This window comes from Mastigoproctus giganteus, chromosome 8 (assembly GCF_048544385.1).
Source record: "Mastigoproctus giganteus isolate SK-2022 chromosome 8, ASM4854438v1, whole genome shotgun sequence".
Lineage (NCBI taxonomy): Eukaryota > Metazoa > Arthropoda > Arachnida > Uropygi > Thelyphonidae > Mastigoproctus > Mastigoproctus giganteus.
Window position 1 is genome coordinate 31,520,755 of NC_143582.1, and position 17,843 is coordinate 31,538,597.

The window sequence follows — 17,843 nt, forward strand, 5'->3', positions numbered from 1 at the left end:
CGAACTGCTTCGAAAAGGCCGACCACGCACGTCAGACGATGGACGATACGGAACTCTGCAGCCACACTCCTCGCACTTCGACCTTTCTCGAGCTTCCCATTATTCGACCCCGCGTAAAGTCATCCAGGTGTTGCCTACTGGCCATTTTGTTGTCTGTAGCACTGTGTGAAACCAATCGAACGTCTGTAACAATCGGCTCACCATTCGGTAATTTGCACATAACTGCTGAACTGCTGCTTTTATCTGTTTATGTGAGTCCCTCTCATCACGATTCAAATTTTTGTATGTGCACCAGCTTTCTACTGAACGGCCACAGTTATGCAAATCGCCACAGGCTGTTTCGTTTTATTTTGTGGTTGTAACCTTTAGAAATAGTATTGGTCCTTAAGTTTTGCACACTAATGTATGTGGATACGCCACACCATCTACTCTACTCTACACGAGGTACCGGAAGGTGTTTACAAATACGATAGCCCACACCGATTTTTCGTTAAATCGAAGCATTGCTTCGATTATTAAAAAATTTAATATTGTGTACTCAAAATGAGGTAATTTTTACACCATCTTTCTCCTTGCGTTACTCAGTTTGTGAATGTCCCCTTACATGCTTTATTCATCGCAATTCATTTTAATTTTCAAACTGTTCGTATTAAAATTTTAAAAGTGTAAATGCAGGTTAGCTGTTAGGTTAATTAACAATCATATAAACGAAATGTCTTTTACTTTAAGCCAAAACTCTGTGCTGAAACGTTGGAAAATTTGAATAAAATTTTAAAAAAATGCAGTTGCAACTTTTGATAATTACTTTTAATATTTTATTAATATTAAACCTTAACCACTATCGAAATACGATATATATTTATTATTGAATAGTTTTAATACTGTTATATTTTATTTAGGAAGTAATTTGCAAGGAACTATTTTATTGTAGCGGTTTCATACAATAAACAGCATTAACCAGAATTACTGTGCGAGTAGTAACATTATTTAAATATGTTCGTTTAATTTGCGGAAAGATACATGTTTGATACACGCGCGTTCAGTTGCTAAGCAGACGAAAGTTGGATTGCGAGAGTTGAAAGATTGAAGTTTAATGTCGCCATTTATTATTTACGTTTATTATAATTCCTATAAGTTATTTTGATATTCCAGTAGTAGAGTTTAACATTTATATAGCTGTAATAGAGGTTATCAGCAGGTTTATGTGAAATTCGTTGTATTATTACTGTAGGAATTATCGAAATAATAGTTTGCGTTGTTCTGCGTAGTTGGAATTGTCAGCCATTGGATTAACATATTCTGTGAAAATTATTTGCATTGAATCAAATATGCAGTGGAACTACGGGCGAAACCTTTTATGTGGAATAATATGTTCTTTGCATGAATGTCACGCAATTTTCATCTTTAATTATGTTGAATTTTGTCTCCTCTCGTCAAAACTGCAATTTGTGATAAAAGAAGATTCGTGGTGATGTTACTACTATGGTAGCCTTCGCTGGATGTTGAGGTAGGAAAATATATCTTAATTAGGTGGTTAAATGTCATATTAGTAGTTAACGAAAGTAAGATAAAAGACACTGCACTGTCCCATGTGGTATAATAGTGTGTTTTTATCTTAATTGCATTAACTATGAAAAGTATATTATTATAAGTTGCGCCAAGTGAAATAGAAAAATGGGAGATAGTTTTTCCAGATATAAATAAATGTCATTTTTTTTCTCTAAATTAGTCTCGCTTTATCAAAATATGTATACATTTGTTTATTCTAAATATTACCAGCAGTTGCTGCAAGCCTGAAGGCTTTCTAAGGTCTCGATTATTTTGAACATGAGTTAGTGACAGTGTATACATTGATGCAATTAAAAAAAATAATTGCGTAAAAAGTGCTTAAAAGATGTTTATTTGTGTATATATATATATATATATATATATATATATATATATATATATATACTGTATATATATATATATTTTTTTTTATTTATTTTTTTTTTATTATTTTTTTTTCCCATTCTGACTTTCCCTCCTGCTGGCCATCATACAAGCCCATTCTTCGTACTAGGAGCATACTAGAAATTTGATTCGTGGGAATAAAAGTATAAAATATATTTTTAACTCAATTTTGATGAGAAATAAACTCCTTATTCCTCCTCTGTGAACTACTAAGTGAATTAAGTAGTTTTAAGAATTTTCACTAGATGGCGCAGTATTATTGAAAAACTTGTAGTTGAATGCTGATATCAATGGTGTTGCAGTACTTGGCTTTAATAAAATCATTAGTGATTTTAATATATGGTTGTAATAATTAAATTGAATTATTTTGAAGGGCTATATAACGAAATACATAGTAGTGTATGATAGTCAGTCATTGTGGAAAGATAACTTGTTGGCACTTTACGGAACAATTTTTTTTCTAAAAAAAAATGTTTCAGTGACTCAAGTGATGCAGCTTAATTATAAACACTTTGTAGATTAAAAATAATGAGAATTGTGTCCTTTATATTAGTGTTAATTAAGTAAAAATGAATATGAACCACATTATGATGGTCTTGCATTTTCCGTGTAACAGTAGAGAGAAAGCTTAAGAATATTATTTCAATTAATATTATATACCTAGTATAATATTATTATAATACCAGGTCATTTTACGACTTATCATACGTTAACATGTCAATAAATAAGCAGTGGCATTGTACATGTAAATTAGTCAAATAGTGCAACGTCGAAATAATATTCCAGTATTTTAAACACATCTCGAACATCACAATTACGTGAAACAAACTTTATTTTCAGTTAGTTGAACACATTAAATAGATAAATAACTGCACTTTGTATCTTATTGATTGATGATTATATTTTAATTGAAAGTTAATTGAACTAATGACGCGTACAATTATTATAAGCGTTAGAGATACAAGAATTGTCTAATAAAAATACATTTGCTTTTTATATGGTTTCATAAATGGCAAAAGGCGAGAAAAAAAACGAAACATAGGATTAATGATTTTATTAGGAAATTTACAAAATCACTAAATTACTTCAGCGAACTTATAGTTCTGTCTCCATGCCTATTAGTCATAGATTTAGATTTCCTGGAACAGTCCTAAAAATGAAAATAAATTCAGGTTAATAAATATTGAAGTTTACAGATATAAAATAAGCTAACGATGGAGCGTTTAAAACATTTAAAATCAACTGAATATTCAGCTTAAAATTAAATACTTCATTTTAATACAATGAAATTCTGCTAACTGGTTTTTAATTTTTTTTTTCATATTTATTTCAGTTGAAATGTAATAATATTTGTATTGTATTATTTAATATTTGTATAATATTAAATATAATAATATTGTATTTATTTCATAATCTTATTTCAATATCGCTGAAATGTAATAATAATTATCATAAAATTTTAATTGCTACAAAATCAGCACAGTTGATTTTGTAGCATTTACGTAATCAATATAATATAATTTTCACAAAATCAGCATGGGTTTTCAAATGATATTTTGTAGTGCGCAGAGAATTGTATGTCATTCTCGTGTTTAGAAGATTTCCCACAAGTGAAAGGGAAACACTTAAAGACCGTTTGAGTTGAACTGACTCTGGAAACTGCACGGATGGACTGAATCATTAAACGTTGCCCCCAGAGGGCCAAAGCGTCAATTCTGTTTAGATTTCTGGTACTACTCCTGCTGACTTCAAATAATACTCAGTGAATTAAGTAGTTTTAAGGAAATATTTTGGGACTAATAATAACTTAGTATCGTGGCATATCGAGGGTGATCCAAAGAAAATCGTATTGATATTACGAGTTTCAAGGTTTCCTAATTTATTCAGCAGAAACGAAACATGACAGAAGAACGAAACATCATTTTTCATCCATTTTTCATCAATAACATGAAACATCATTTTTCAACATAATCCCGAAGAATATCCATATATATTTCAGTTTGTATCTTATTGATCGATTGATGATTTCTTCGTTTGAATCCTAACTTATTCAGCAGCTCATCCCTCTCAACAAATAACCAGAAGTTATTTGTTGAGAGGGCCGGACAGTATGGAGGGTTTGAGATGAGCTCCAAATTAACAAGAAAAAAAACAAAAAAAACTTGCATCTGTGCAGCGCAGTGGGAAGCAACATTGTCTTGGTGAAACGCTGTTTCCTATAACCACAGCCCTCGTGGGTAGCATAGTTGGTAGAATCACCGTCCTCCCCACACCGAGTGTAAAAGACCTAAATTCCAATCCTTTTAATAGCGCGATGAATTTTTATGGGGCTTTTTTCACAACGTGACTGAATTAGTTGATCTCAGGGGAGTATAGCATAGTTTTTCCTCCCGGGAACTCAGATTTTTATATGGCGCAATATGGCCCAAGTTGCCGATGCACCTAAAACCCAACAACAACCAACCTGTAGTCGTAGTGCATTTAGAACTGCAACGTATGAGGGTAATGCCATCGGCATACCAGGAAATTGTGACCATTTTTCTCTGTACTTGTAATAACATGAAACCTCTTTGGTAAAGTTGAATGAATTTGATTTTATCAGCCTTCAGGTTAGATTGAATTGCGACATTCGCGTCTAATTCATGGTGACAGTTTCGCTTTATAACGCACACTTGGAGAGCACTGTGGTGTGCATAGTTCTGTCATGTATGGGGCAGACATGACAGAACTATGCCATGTATGAGGCATACTTCAAACAACAAACACGTTCTACTGATATATATATTGTACGTGTGTATATATATGAGTATATACATTATATATCATTATATGTGTAAATTAGAGAGATCATATGGTGTATGACGTGTGCAGGAAATCGCTGTAATGATGCCTGTGGCTCGATTAGCGCTCAAATCTGTTCACTGAGACAAGATCTCACAGACTTCCACAGAGGTATGATTGGCATTACATGTTTAGCAGGTGCTGAACACGTAATGTCAATCAGCAGTCACGACTGGTGTACTTGTTTAATGTTCAAAAACGATGTTCGAAGTACGTACGAGATATACAGGAAGCCAGTGATCGCGGACACCAAATACAGAGAATGTATTGGTACCAGGAAAGAAAAGGATGAACGTAGGATCACTGTTGATAAATCATGTGGCCTGATGAGTCTCGATTTACACTTTTCAGCACTGATGAGAGAGTGAATATATAAATAAAATCATATATTCAGAGTTAGTGCAAAATAAAGTACGTGATTAAAGATGAATTTCTTATTCTATAAGAAGATATTGCCTTTTCTATGTATCTATAAAAATTCCTGTTGAAAGAATAGGTGTTAAATGAAGATAATGCCGGTGTTTGTGTGTAAATGACTTATATTACCTTATTGTGAAGATGTTTATCCATTTTCTATGGGTGCTTCTGTTGACATAACGTGAGAAGACTCGATTTGCACAGGCCATTTTCCAGGGCTACGAGAACACCTATAGGAAGCCTCATGTGCTTAGTTGCCTCGTCTTAAGTTATAAACAACCTGCATCACGCAAATGGATTCAAGTGTGACGTATAATACTTGGGAGGAACTGGCCTATGGAGTGGGAAATTACCCTTGTGTGACGAATCTGGATATGACATACCTTCTTTTCACAAAAGAAAATAAAGTGTGGTGGCAATTCTTGGAACGTTCTGTAAACCATTGCATTGTCCCCATTATGATGTTTGTTTGTTATTTGTCTTTTAGTAGCATTGGCAACTAAGGCCATATTGCTCCGGGGATATGCGGTGGTCATTCCCTGACCTTTCCGCATCCCCATTATGAAGTACGCTCTCAACCCCCTCAGGCCTTGCTCCCAGTGATGCGCTGAGAGGAATTCAAACACCCTGCGTACAAAACTGTCACATTAGGACAACCTAAGAATTACCTCATTTTGCCCGTGTGTGTTGTGTTGCGTGTTTTATCTGGTCGGTTTTTCTTGCTATTCTCGCCTGAGACCGACTAACTCAGCCATGGAGTAAAAAAAAAAAAAAAAAAAAAGTTCCTCAAGGTTTGTCACTGTGTGATTTTGTTTCATCTTTTTTTGTTCTCTTGAACAAAATTTTAAAGGATATTGTTTCAACTTGGACGCTGTAGTCCAGACAGCCGTCCCAAACAACCGAATGAATTTTGAAAAGAAGGTATACAGATTAGTGAAGCAGTTGAAAGAATGTATAAATGCTAAAGGCAACTTTTTTTCTTAAATATTTCAAAAATAAAAAAAATTTCGATTGTTTTAAACGTCTTTTAATTGAACAACCTTAGTACTTATAATTAGCTTTGATAGGAGAATTAACGTTTTCTTACTTTTTATTTTTTCTCTAAAAAAAAAATAAAATAATAATATATATATATTATAATATAGTCATATTATACACCATTTCTTTTAAAATAACCTTGCTTTTATCCTGGCTGAACCTTATCTTTTCGCGACTTCCGATTTAAGAAACATTTTCCTAGATAAGGGATCGAATAATCTACTACGATTATACAAAGATTGGGTTCTAACAAAAATGAAATAAAAAGCCAAACAGTATTCAGACACCTCTCTCAGTGTAGTAAATGGTACGAGATGTATGCAAAGCAGAAACTGATTTTAAATTTTTTTTTAAATTTCTGATGTCGCATACCACAAAAACCATCGGTGGTCAGTCGTACTCTAACATTTTGGACAATACCGTAGTACTCACACTCTAGAAGTTCTATAAAAATGGACCCCCCCCTCCATGTCCCAGCACGATTTCGGTACATCCCGTGCAGTACACAGTAATTTTATGAAAACAGAATTCAACAGTTAGCTTAACTAGCCGTGAGTTCAAAACAGAATCCTACCAAATATAGGGGAACTCATTCATTCCTAAACTTTTAGAAGTAATTGTTTCTTTTTTAAATATATATATATATTCATCTGGAATTGTTTATATTTGAAGTAAATTCAGTTGTTCACAAATACAAAATGGAGTGCCTTCTGATAATGTACGATTGAATGAAACAGTTATAGGGGGTATTAATGGCGAAGAACTATTTGAAAATTAAAATTACTCTTTCTCCATCTATTAAATGAAGGATTTCCCAGCTGCAGGACAGTATAGTTTGCCACCCAATACATTTGGAGAACGCAACAATCCGAAAAGAAATCAGTATTACGTTAATGAATTTATAGACACAACACTATCACGTGGTAGATTAAGATAATTTATTAAAAACTTAAAACTATTTATGACTACGTTTCGAAAACTCACTGTTTCTCGTCTTCAGAGTTCTCAAAACGTAGCCATAAATGTTTGGCATTGAGGCGGTTGAATTCCTTTAAAATTCTATTATATCGATAATAAATTATTAATTACCACATGATATATTGTGTAGTGTCTATCGTTGTTGTTGTTGTAGAGTTTTAGGAGCATCAGCGACTAAGGCCATGTTTCTCCGTATATACTGTTTATAAATTGTGTGGGTTCTGTAGTCGATTTTCTGTTTGATGGACGAAAAACCCGAGTTTCCGGGAGAAAAAACCATTTTACTCTCTCCTGACCGACCAACTTTAAAAAGGGCCATAAAAATTCTCACGTCTAAGCTTTATTTATCATCCATAAATAAGCATCACATCCGTATTTGTATCTGGAAAAAAAATATTAAAATACGAACACAACTAAAATATATTTGATATGTTGTGGTTTTATAGACAGGAGGCAAGCTGTTAAAAATTGTTTACGTTAAATACAAATTCGGAGACATAAATTTCTCCGATTATGAGCTTAATTAAAAATCTTAATCCTGGTTGTTTTTTTGTAAAAGTGAACGTAATTTATCAAAATGTAGAATAATAGAGGTATTATTTTACGTAAAATGATACCATAGTGCTCTTGCAGAGTCTGGCATATGAAGCTTGTGCATCTTTGTATGCAGTTATCATAAATGGATCACTACTAATCTCAGAACGTGCCTCTTGACTAAAATGCAGGAATTTTATTTTATTTTTTAGGCCTACAAGCTTATTACGTTTCCAATGTACGTGTGAAAGATCTCATTTCACTGGGGTCTTTCACAAGCACCTTTTGACATTTCGATCTTTCAACGCAGCCAAGGCTCTGATTTCAACATTTCTATGCGCAATACCTTGATATAAGTATATTTAAATATCTTCCATATATTATGATGTGATAGAATAACACATGCATCTGACTCATTTAATTCAATGACTTGCGCCACGCCAAAAATTAAACTCTCAAGGCTTCAGAATTCATACACAATATTCGTCATTATTGCTCTCGTCCAAATGTACTACGCCTTGTTACTAAAATTAGGGAAGGAACTATTTTTGTTGAGTACTCTTTCGTATAGAATAAAGATTAAAGAATATTATGTTTATAACTACTTGTATTCTTCCGTTGGTTCGCTTGATTTTTGAACAAAAAATGTTCAAACCATGAACTTTTGTCTTAGACTGACAAAGTCGACTGTGGTATGGGAAAAAAATTCCTCTCTTCTTGAGCAAATTCGAACTTTGACATTTTCCACACGGTGTAGAGGGATCGTGAGTCTAATCACTGTGCTAACCCTGGAATAGAGGGCTTGGAATAGATACTAAGTTCCTTGGATCTGCATGAACGGAGGTCCCACCGGGCTTGTTTCCAAGCCAGTTGGGATTTCAAATCTGTAAGAACACATCTGAGAACTCCAAGCCCCACTCTGTTAAAAGGAATGCTTATAGTATCCTTGCCTTACGATGTTGATAGCAACGAACGCACTTCGAACGAAGGGCCATTATGAAATCTAAGGAGGTTATGCTTAAATCGGAAATTTTCATCTGAAGAGTGGTTACCATTGATATCTACAATAAATCGATTTCTGTGTCATGTAAAGTGGCCCATGTTTTCTAAATGCCGGTCCTCCCAGAGGGTCTTTAATTTTGGGGAAATAGGATGAAGTCTCAGAAATTCATGTCAGAGGAATGCGTTGGATGCCTCATGATTTCCGAGTTTCTTCCGTTCAGAAGTTGTCTGACAGGTGACAGTTCACGAAGTGTCCGAGAGTTTCTGCGCTTTCGATGCAGTTTACAATCCAGACTGTGTTGAAGAAACGAAAAGTAAAACCGTGCATTCACCGTGGCCAGCCCTCGCGGTTAACACAGTGATTACGATCACCAACCTTTCGCACGGTCTGGCAAGGACCTAGTTTCGCGTTATGTATGGTTTCCACTCAATGAGTTAATAGGTATCGAGTGAGGGTTGCAGATTTTATCTCCTTGTTTTTCGTCCAGCAAACAGGCAGACCGACCAAAGAAAACACTGTTGACAGACAATATAGTGACGCCTTATAGCCTAAGTTGTTTTGTGCACACACCACCAGCATGGCGCTCTTTCAGTCATATGAGAGAAACAGCATAAAAAAGTGAACTCTTGCCTAAATGTTTTTACTTGAAGTAAGTCCTGCGCGTTCTCTCTCAATGAAAAAAAAAAAAAAAAAAAAAAAAACTGGTTGGGGTTTTAAATACAGTGAAGACATCTTACATTATATACGATTTCCTTTCAGATATTGATAAAAAATAATCTCCGATCTCTAGTTAATTGGATATGTTAGTAATTATTTAAAATTTTATTGTACACATAGTTTTAACTGGGATATGTTGCTTTAGCTGCATATTCGAGATCAAACTAAGTATAGACGGTTTGGCCTAAAGCAGCTTAAGACAATACTAGCATTATTGGGAAAAGAAAATTCTCTGTAATAGAGAGAGCGAGTTTTCTTTTACCTGACGATAATGCTCTACCGTACAGAACTGGTACAGTTTAAAAATTCCGGCAAGAGCAAGAAATCGTTAGAACGATATGGCAAGCACCCTAGACTTGATATCCCTTGCATCTATCCACCGGAAACTTGAGTTTTTGGTTCATCAGAACAGACACAAACCGATCATGGAATGTATGCAATTTATAAAGCAATACACTAACGCTTTATAGCCTTAGTTGTTTGATACAAATACTAAATAATAATTCTTATGTTGTTCAAGGAGCGACAGTGGGCTTATAATTAATTTTGTTGCTAAAAGTTAGCATTAAAAAGAACTAAGTTTGTTAATCTACGAGTATACGTAATATTAGAATTTAATTTCAAGTAAATTAAGTACACTTTCTGCTCTTGTTTTCTGAAATTTAAATTGATTCAGCCAATAGGAATATATTCTCTTACCTCTTTTCTGGGCTGTCCTTTTACTTCTCTTCAGCCTTCTTTGCATCTGCCTTAGAATCTGCTTCATCTTTAACTCCTGCAGCCTTTGCTAATTTAGCTACAGCTTCTGCAGCAGCACCAGCAACTTTAGCAGCACTATTAAAATAAAATATTTCAAATGCTGTAGTATAGTATGTTATAGTCTGATATAGTATAGTATTTACTGGACTTACGACAGAGAATCCAACTTTTTGACTCGATTTGTCTCCTTCTCCATCTCGCTGTAGTAACATAGTTTTCCTCCGTATTTTTTGTTTTCACAGGAAAATAGTAAATCAACATTAAAATCATAATTTTTTTTTAAAATATCCGCAAATGTATTCCTGTATTCGTTAACGAATTGGCCGTCAGCTGTGCTAGTCTACTTTGCAAAATAGAACGCGGGATAACATCGTTTCGTCATATTCGTGTAGTGGCGGGCGGGAAACGTATCGGTAATAAAACAGTTATTTGCAAAAAAAAAAAAAAAATGTATATAAAGACAACGTGTACGGGTTAGGGAATACAAAATAGATGTAACATTTCACATTGGTGATGATGATACTGCTCATACGGGCAAAATATTTATTTGCATCATTTATCATAGAATATAATCTACCTCGGAGTTATGCTGATCAATCAGGCACGTTGTTCAGAAATACACAGTATATTTCTCGATAGTGAAGTATCAAAAAATTATGAATGTGGAAGACAAAAAAAGCAGGCATTGTTGGTGAAAGGACACGGGGGGGGGGAATAAGAGATAATTATGATTGTAAAAAATGTACCATTTTGGATTGCAACAAATAGCAGTAATAAAAGTAATTACAATACCGGAATTACAAAAAAAAAATCATTAAATTGGAAGCAGCTTGCCCTCGATATCATTGGAAGGTGACCTTACTGATCACAACATTAGACATTTTCTTCTGAACAACCTGAAAGTATGTGGATTTCTTTACAAAACTATCATAAACTTAGTGTTGATAATGCCCCTGCATGAGAGGCAGGAAAACTGGAGTTTCAAGTATTAGAAGAATAGATCGAACACTTGGTGGTAATAGACTGACCTGGTTATCTCATTAATTGTGCTGAAAAGGGGTCTGCATGCCGTTTTGTGAAAGTATTATCGTTGGGTTTTAGGCACGTCGCGACTTAGACCATACTGCAAGAAGATGAATATTTGTGGGTATTTACTGCTATATATAAAGATGTGCTAAAAGGAAAGGTATATTTAAACAAATTCAAGTAATGCATGTTACTGAAGAAAAAACGATTTTGAAGCATGTATGTATACATTGGGTGTCTTTGGGTAAATTTTTAACTAAATTGGTAGAACAGTGACAACGTTTGACAATCTGTTTAAAGAAGAGGTTAGAATTAGTTATAAACGCCATTTTAAGCCCTTTTGAGAATTGTCAAATTGAAAAGGACAACAAGCGATCACTGGTGAGAGTGGCACTGACTCGTTTCCAAATGCAGTTCATGATCCAAAGGAAGTTTTGAAAGAAGATAAATTGATGACCACCAAAAGAAAAAAGATTTATGGATCTCAGACGTTTGGTGAAAACAATTGTAAACAGGCCAAGCAACTCTGGACATGTATGGAATGAAGGTGATGCCAAGATAACTCTGATTATTATCCTCACTTGCCGAGAAAGTGTGTCCATGTTCCACTCTTCTGGCTTGAATAGAGCAGTTTACTTGTTTCTTTTAAATTCCATGTCAACGTTTGAAAATCCGAACATAGCTTTTCAATATAACGTATTTCACGTTCATGTACTGAGGTCATTACATGTTATACATGTTAAAGAATATGATGTGCATATTTCTTATCCCAACAGTTTTTTAATCTGCCGCTTCCATTTTGGAAGTACATTACCAAATTAGACAGAATGCCAACGTTGTAAAGAGTCTAAAGCAAGAGCAGATTCTGTTCTTTTTTTGTCAGTGAGGAAGTACTTTATTACTACATATGACTACGTGATGCACAAGTTCCTGCTGAAAAATTATGCTCTTATATTTAACTACCGAGATAGCGCAAATTTCATTAGTTGGCACTGCATTATTTTCAAATTTGAAAATTTTTGTACGACAGGTGACCAGTACCTCTTTGTGTCGTTAAAGATAAAGAAATAGATGGAAAAATAGACGTTTTGTGGCATCATTTTTGTCAGTTCCAGTATGAAAACGTGCCAGGCACTCTTATGAAAGATCAAAGAATTGTATTGTTATATAGTGATCCTTGGTTGGGGAATTGGCAAGTGCATAAAGAAGCTTCAAATATAACAAATTATCTTAAGTCATGCTTGGCATTTTAATAATTCATGAGTATGAGGATTTTGAGCATTTTAATAATTCCTGAGTATTTAATAATGCTGAGTATGAGAGGATATTCATCCAGGCGAGAAAAACAAAACCTGATTTCAGAACTTCTCCTCCTGGTGAAGCTTCGGGAATGCTCCTGACAGCCCAGTCTAGGCAGGGCCATTGACTAAAACTTTGGCTAAACGTATCGGAAGAGGACAAAGTCTGCAGTAATGTCTTTCTAGAAGCAGCCATAATCAGTTTATGCCTGATAAACAAAATAGAAATCTATAGATAAAAAAATCCTAGTTAAACTGATGTTTGAAAGAATACTGTACTGGTATATAATCCTATGACTGCATTTTAATATAAAATGTCTATGTTTTCAGTTAATTTTAACTTTTAGTGCAGTGTGGACTTACTTAAAAAAAAAAAAAACCTCCCAGCTTACAGTTACCCGATCTCAAGCTTTTCGAAAGTAAAAAAGTTGGCAGGTATTAACATAGTATAATATGGAATATAAAAACGTTCAATGAAGTATTCTGTAATAGTGAATTGGATTACAAAGTGTACTACAAACTTCTCTACTTAATGGTATGACTAAACCCTTTCCCTGCATGAGTCTTGACGTCAGACGTATTTTTTTACGCAAGAGTGCATTGATAATAACAGCCAACTTTGCATTAGCGTTATCGTACGCCTTTCAGAACATTCCCTGAATTTTAACTACCATCAGTTTCGAAAAATTGGCAAATATTAAGAGCTTCGCTGTGTTTTGGTAGTTTTCGAAATCTAAGCTAAGCGACTTATGAAAAGCTGGTTTATCTTTTCCTTTTAGTATATGGTGTTATTTTTTGTAAGATATGCATTTAAACACATGATGTACGAATACACCCTTGTCCAGCGAACTGATAAACCAAAGTAGTTTTCGAATCATTGCAGCAGTAATGGAAAAAGATATAATCTAATTTCATGTGTTAATAGTCAGTCGTAGCTCGAAAGTTATTTATTTCTACATTTTGGTAAGAAATTTTACATTACGTTCTCCATGCATTACTGTAACAAAATTGTTTCTCACGCAACTTCTTTAATGACCTGGTGATTATGATATTTTATGAGAACATAAGTAGCATAATTTTGCCGTTGGTATGTGCTGACAATTATTAAGATTAAGTCATATTCTCTCTCTACAAACTGACAGCAAATGGTTTCAGCGAAGGTTGTTTGTTTTAAAGTCGCAAAATAAGTCAGATACATTATGCTAAAAGTAAACATTCGTGGTAGGAGGAGAAAAAAATGAATATTTGAAATTTTGTGGTTAAAAAAAAATTTCAAATATTCGTTTGCTTTTTTCGATGAAGATAGATTGAAATTCGGTCGTGTACTTACCTTTTTGAGACTGCTGCCTTTTCTGCCCTCTTCACCCTCATAACGTGACCAGGCAATGGATCATCATGCAAATAACCTTGATTCTCTCCAAGGACTATGGTAATAAACAGAAAGACTTTTATCAGCCACATCTAATTGTAACACTACGTGGCCAGTTATTGTTTGACTGTATTCATTATACTGTATTAATAACTTCTTTAATTATGGAATATTATTAAATTTGACTCATCTACTTACCGAGCAGAACAAGAAAACAGAGAACCCCAACAACTACCAATGTCTTCATGATGATGACCTGTAAAGAATTGTAAATGGTTAACGTTGAAACAGCGGACAACAGCAGGACCTCCATACATTCATTTTGGACCATGAATGGTGAATAAATGATACGCAACTGTTATTTATACATAAAATCTAAAGATTGAGAGAAATTAGTATACGAAAACAGTTTACTTTTTAAATTTCTTTACATCGTATTCAAACCATATGACTATCGAACTTTGCATGCGATCTGAGTCAAATATCTGTTAGAAAATCTGATTAAGATCTTATTCACATCTATTTGTAAAAACAGAAAAGTTAACGCTAGCAGTTTCTTCGTTAAATATTTAATCTCTATCTTATTCCATAATCTTTGGGAAAATTTTACATCAAATAAATATATGATCAAGAACATTTATTCATTCTTTACAGAAACATGGAAATAAAGAAAACCGCATTTCGTACCTTTCTGAGTAAGTATTAAACCTCAAACTATCTGCTATTTCCGTTCGGTGTCTTTAAATATCGCCTTTTATCCTTTGGACTATGAAGTTTACACCAGTCACTGCGTAATTCTGTATATTCTTAATCTAATCTTGTTATAGGTTCCTTTTAAATATGTAAAAGGATCACACATTTCATCACGAAGACATGCAAGTGTGTAATACGAACAGGCACAGGCATGTTAGTTGAGACATCTTCTCAAATTCTGTTCTGAAAAATGCATCTGGTTACTGGAGATGGATGATTTACTGAAAAGAGAGAGGCTAGTATTTCTTTTAAATTCACTGACTTAAGTAGCAATAAAAGTATAAGTAAATAAGTCCATTTTATTATTTACGATTCATCCATATTGCGTGACATTTATATAAAGTATTGTACATTTTCCTAATCTGGCAATAAAAGTACTAAATAATAGTATATGTGTTTTTTTAATTGCTACTTTGGCTAGTAAAAGGGCTGAAACATTCTGAATAATCTTGCCAAAGAAATGAGCTTTTTGATCGAAGCACTTTTTTTTTGATTGAATACTTTTGGAATATATTTTATGGAACGACTTCAGCTTTCAGCTGCAGAGTCTGTGGCACAGTCTCTCTATATAATTACAAATTTCCTATTCTTCGCACATTTACAGACATAGATATGTCTGCTCACGATCCCCTCCGACAACTGAAGCCAGTGCAGTCAAAATTTGAATGGCCTCCTCATCCTGGGAAAGGGCAAGGACTAAGTTTGGTTCTCCGAAACTCTAACTAGCGAATCAAACTTTTGAGAGACAAATAAAGGCTCCATATGTAGCCCTCTTCTCTTTATCGAAAAATAAGAGCGAGCGCTTATTTTTGCTTGTGGCGCTTTAATTTCAATAGACCTTATTTTGCCGAATATTCGGAAAAAAGTTCATATGGTCTTTGCGCGCGTACTTTTGATATATTTTCAATATATAAAAATGTTTTTCACTACAAAATTGTTAGAAATTGTCCAGAAACATTCACACACAAAGCTGTGTATTAGTGGTTTAGAAAGCGATGTTATAGGAAAATCTACGCTACTAAGGTATGCAAGTATTAAGTTTCTTTCTGGAACATAGATTCGGCTAGTAAGAATGTAATGAAAAATAAAGTAGATTTGTCTGTTTATTGTTTATTTGCACGAATGCTTAAGTTTCAGGTCAACCAGACAAAGTCTGCCTTTTTCATTTCAATCTGAATTTCTGCACTCTCTGCAGGATACTGGTTTACATCATGACACAATCTCTCAAGGAAAAGCTGGTACTTTGAATAGTTCATTCTATTCTCCAGATTCCTTGAATTGCATATTGAAGCATATAAATGATGCGTTGCAAAAATTTTTAAGTACTATACAGAGAAAATTAGATAAAATAATACTAATTTGATATTCTTTTTTTTCTTTGAAAATCATGAAAACCTATTTAATCCTTTTTTTGTTATTATGTTAAAGTTGAAGTACAGTAGATCGTTATTCAGTGAAATATTTCAGTTAAAATATAAAATAATTTACTTTGCAAGTACTATTGCTAACTCCAGTTTTCAGCGATTGACCATCCCCCTGTGTTTATGGCTTCTTATGATAGGCTTCAAAGATTATTAAATTGTTATTTACTTCCCATATTAATTCATTGACTACTAGTGTTTCATGCAAGTTTGAAATGTTAGATTAAATGTTCAAAATTATGAAATGCAGCTTAACTGTCCCCGTTCGAGAATAAGTAGCATTGTGAGAAAAGGCCATAAAAGTTCCTCGCGTCTTTGACGGGATTCTAACTCAGGCTTTTTCCACCCGGTATGGGAGAACAGGGATTTTAACCACCATGCTACCTGAGAGGGCGTGATCCGTGAAGTCTCCCTCAACTCTTAGGCATTCATAAGTATTGTTGCTAGAGTAATTAATAGACTGTAATAGAATTTTTGCCCATTCTTTGTCCGTTGAGTTTTTAAAATTCAACTTCTGTGCTAATGCAGACGATGAGTTTTTTTTTTTTTTTTTTTTTTTTTTGGAGACAATGTGTGTCCAGTTGTAGATATCGATCATATTTTTGAATTTTCATGGAGCGCAATACAGAGATCGTATGTCTGTCTTCAAAACATATTCTGTTTGCTTTATCTACAGCTACCGGAATAACCATCAAATCAGTACCGCTTCTTCTGTCGATTCAGGCAAACATTGCATAGTTTTATTTCCCAAAAGCTCAGGTTTTTCGTCCAGCGAATAGGAAAATCGGCCAAAGAATACATGCAGTTTTTAGACAGTATATTGACGCCTCATGACTTTAGTTGCGTTGTCGCCACACACACACACACACTTAAATTCCCAGCTTATTTTCTTCCAAGCTTGTACGAAATTGAGAGTACCTATTTGGGAATGTGATCTTACACTTTAAATTTACACCTTTCCCTTTTTTGTAGTTTCTATTGCACTATCAAGAATCGTGTTAAAATAAAAAGTTCAACTTTTATAGAACACCTACTGCAAGATTATTTACTAACGAACTGTGGGCGGGTTAATTATTATCAACGAGAATAGAATACAAGGAGCTTAACGATTAACCTGTGTTGATACCATGAACCTCAATCGTATTTTCTGCCCCGTGTGAATCGCAGCTATTACATACAGGGTGATTCACTACCAGTGCGACAAACTTGCAGGAGGTGTAGGGGGCACAAAGACGAATCGGAATCACATAGCATTGCAGGGTCCGAAATGCCTTCGTCATGCGGTAGAGGACGTTGAGCGGGAGGTCGCGTGAACAGCGATCCCGCTGGAAGTCAGCATTTGCGAACCGGTTCCCGAGGCAGTAGGATGGACGAGTATTCAAACGTTGAACTGGCCGACATGCACCTCGCGTATGGAGCTGCGGACTTTAACGGGGGCGCCGCTCTGCGCTTGTACCAGGCACGTTTCCCGCACAGGCGTGCTCCTCATCATACGATTTTCGCACGTTATTTTTTTTATTGCTGTTATTTGGTTTTTTTTTTTTTAGGAGCATTAGCAACTAAGGCCATATTGCTCAGGGAATATGCGGTGGTCATTCCCTGACCTTTCCGCATCCTCTGTATTTGGTGGTTATTTGGTTTTTCAGTCCGGGTGGAGGATCCCTCAACCCGGACTGAGATCAGCTCCAACCCTTATAGCCAACCATAACAGACTAGCCCTTAGCGACCGCTTTCTC

At 34.6% G+C, this 17,843-nt stretch overlaps 1 protein-coding gene and 1 long non-coding RNA gene across 2 annotated transcripts in view; one reads left to right on the top strand and one right to left on the bottom strand.

Moving 5' to 3' along the window:
* Positions 1-1,468: 1,468 nt before the first annotated feature.
* Positions 1,469-17,843, top strand: part of LOC150081419 (uncharacterized) — a 97,326-nt gene continuing 80,951 nt past the window's right edge. The window contains exon 1 of the mRNA XM_090380195.1: positions 1,469-1,507. The gene's annotated coding sequence lies outside the window, so the exon portion shown is untranslated. The remainder of the gene's footprint in view (positions 1,508-17,843) is intronic.
* On the bottom strand, positions 10,201-14,693 carry LOC150081420 (uncharacterized). Its single transcript, XR_016547315.1, has 4 exons — positions 14,621-14,693; positions 14,132-14,189; positions 13,895-13,988; positions 10,201-10,315 (listed from the first exon to the last, which is right to left on the bottom strand). It is a non-coding gene; the product is annotated as an uncharacterized LOC150081420 (long non-coding RNA).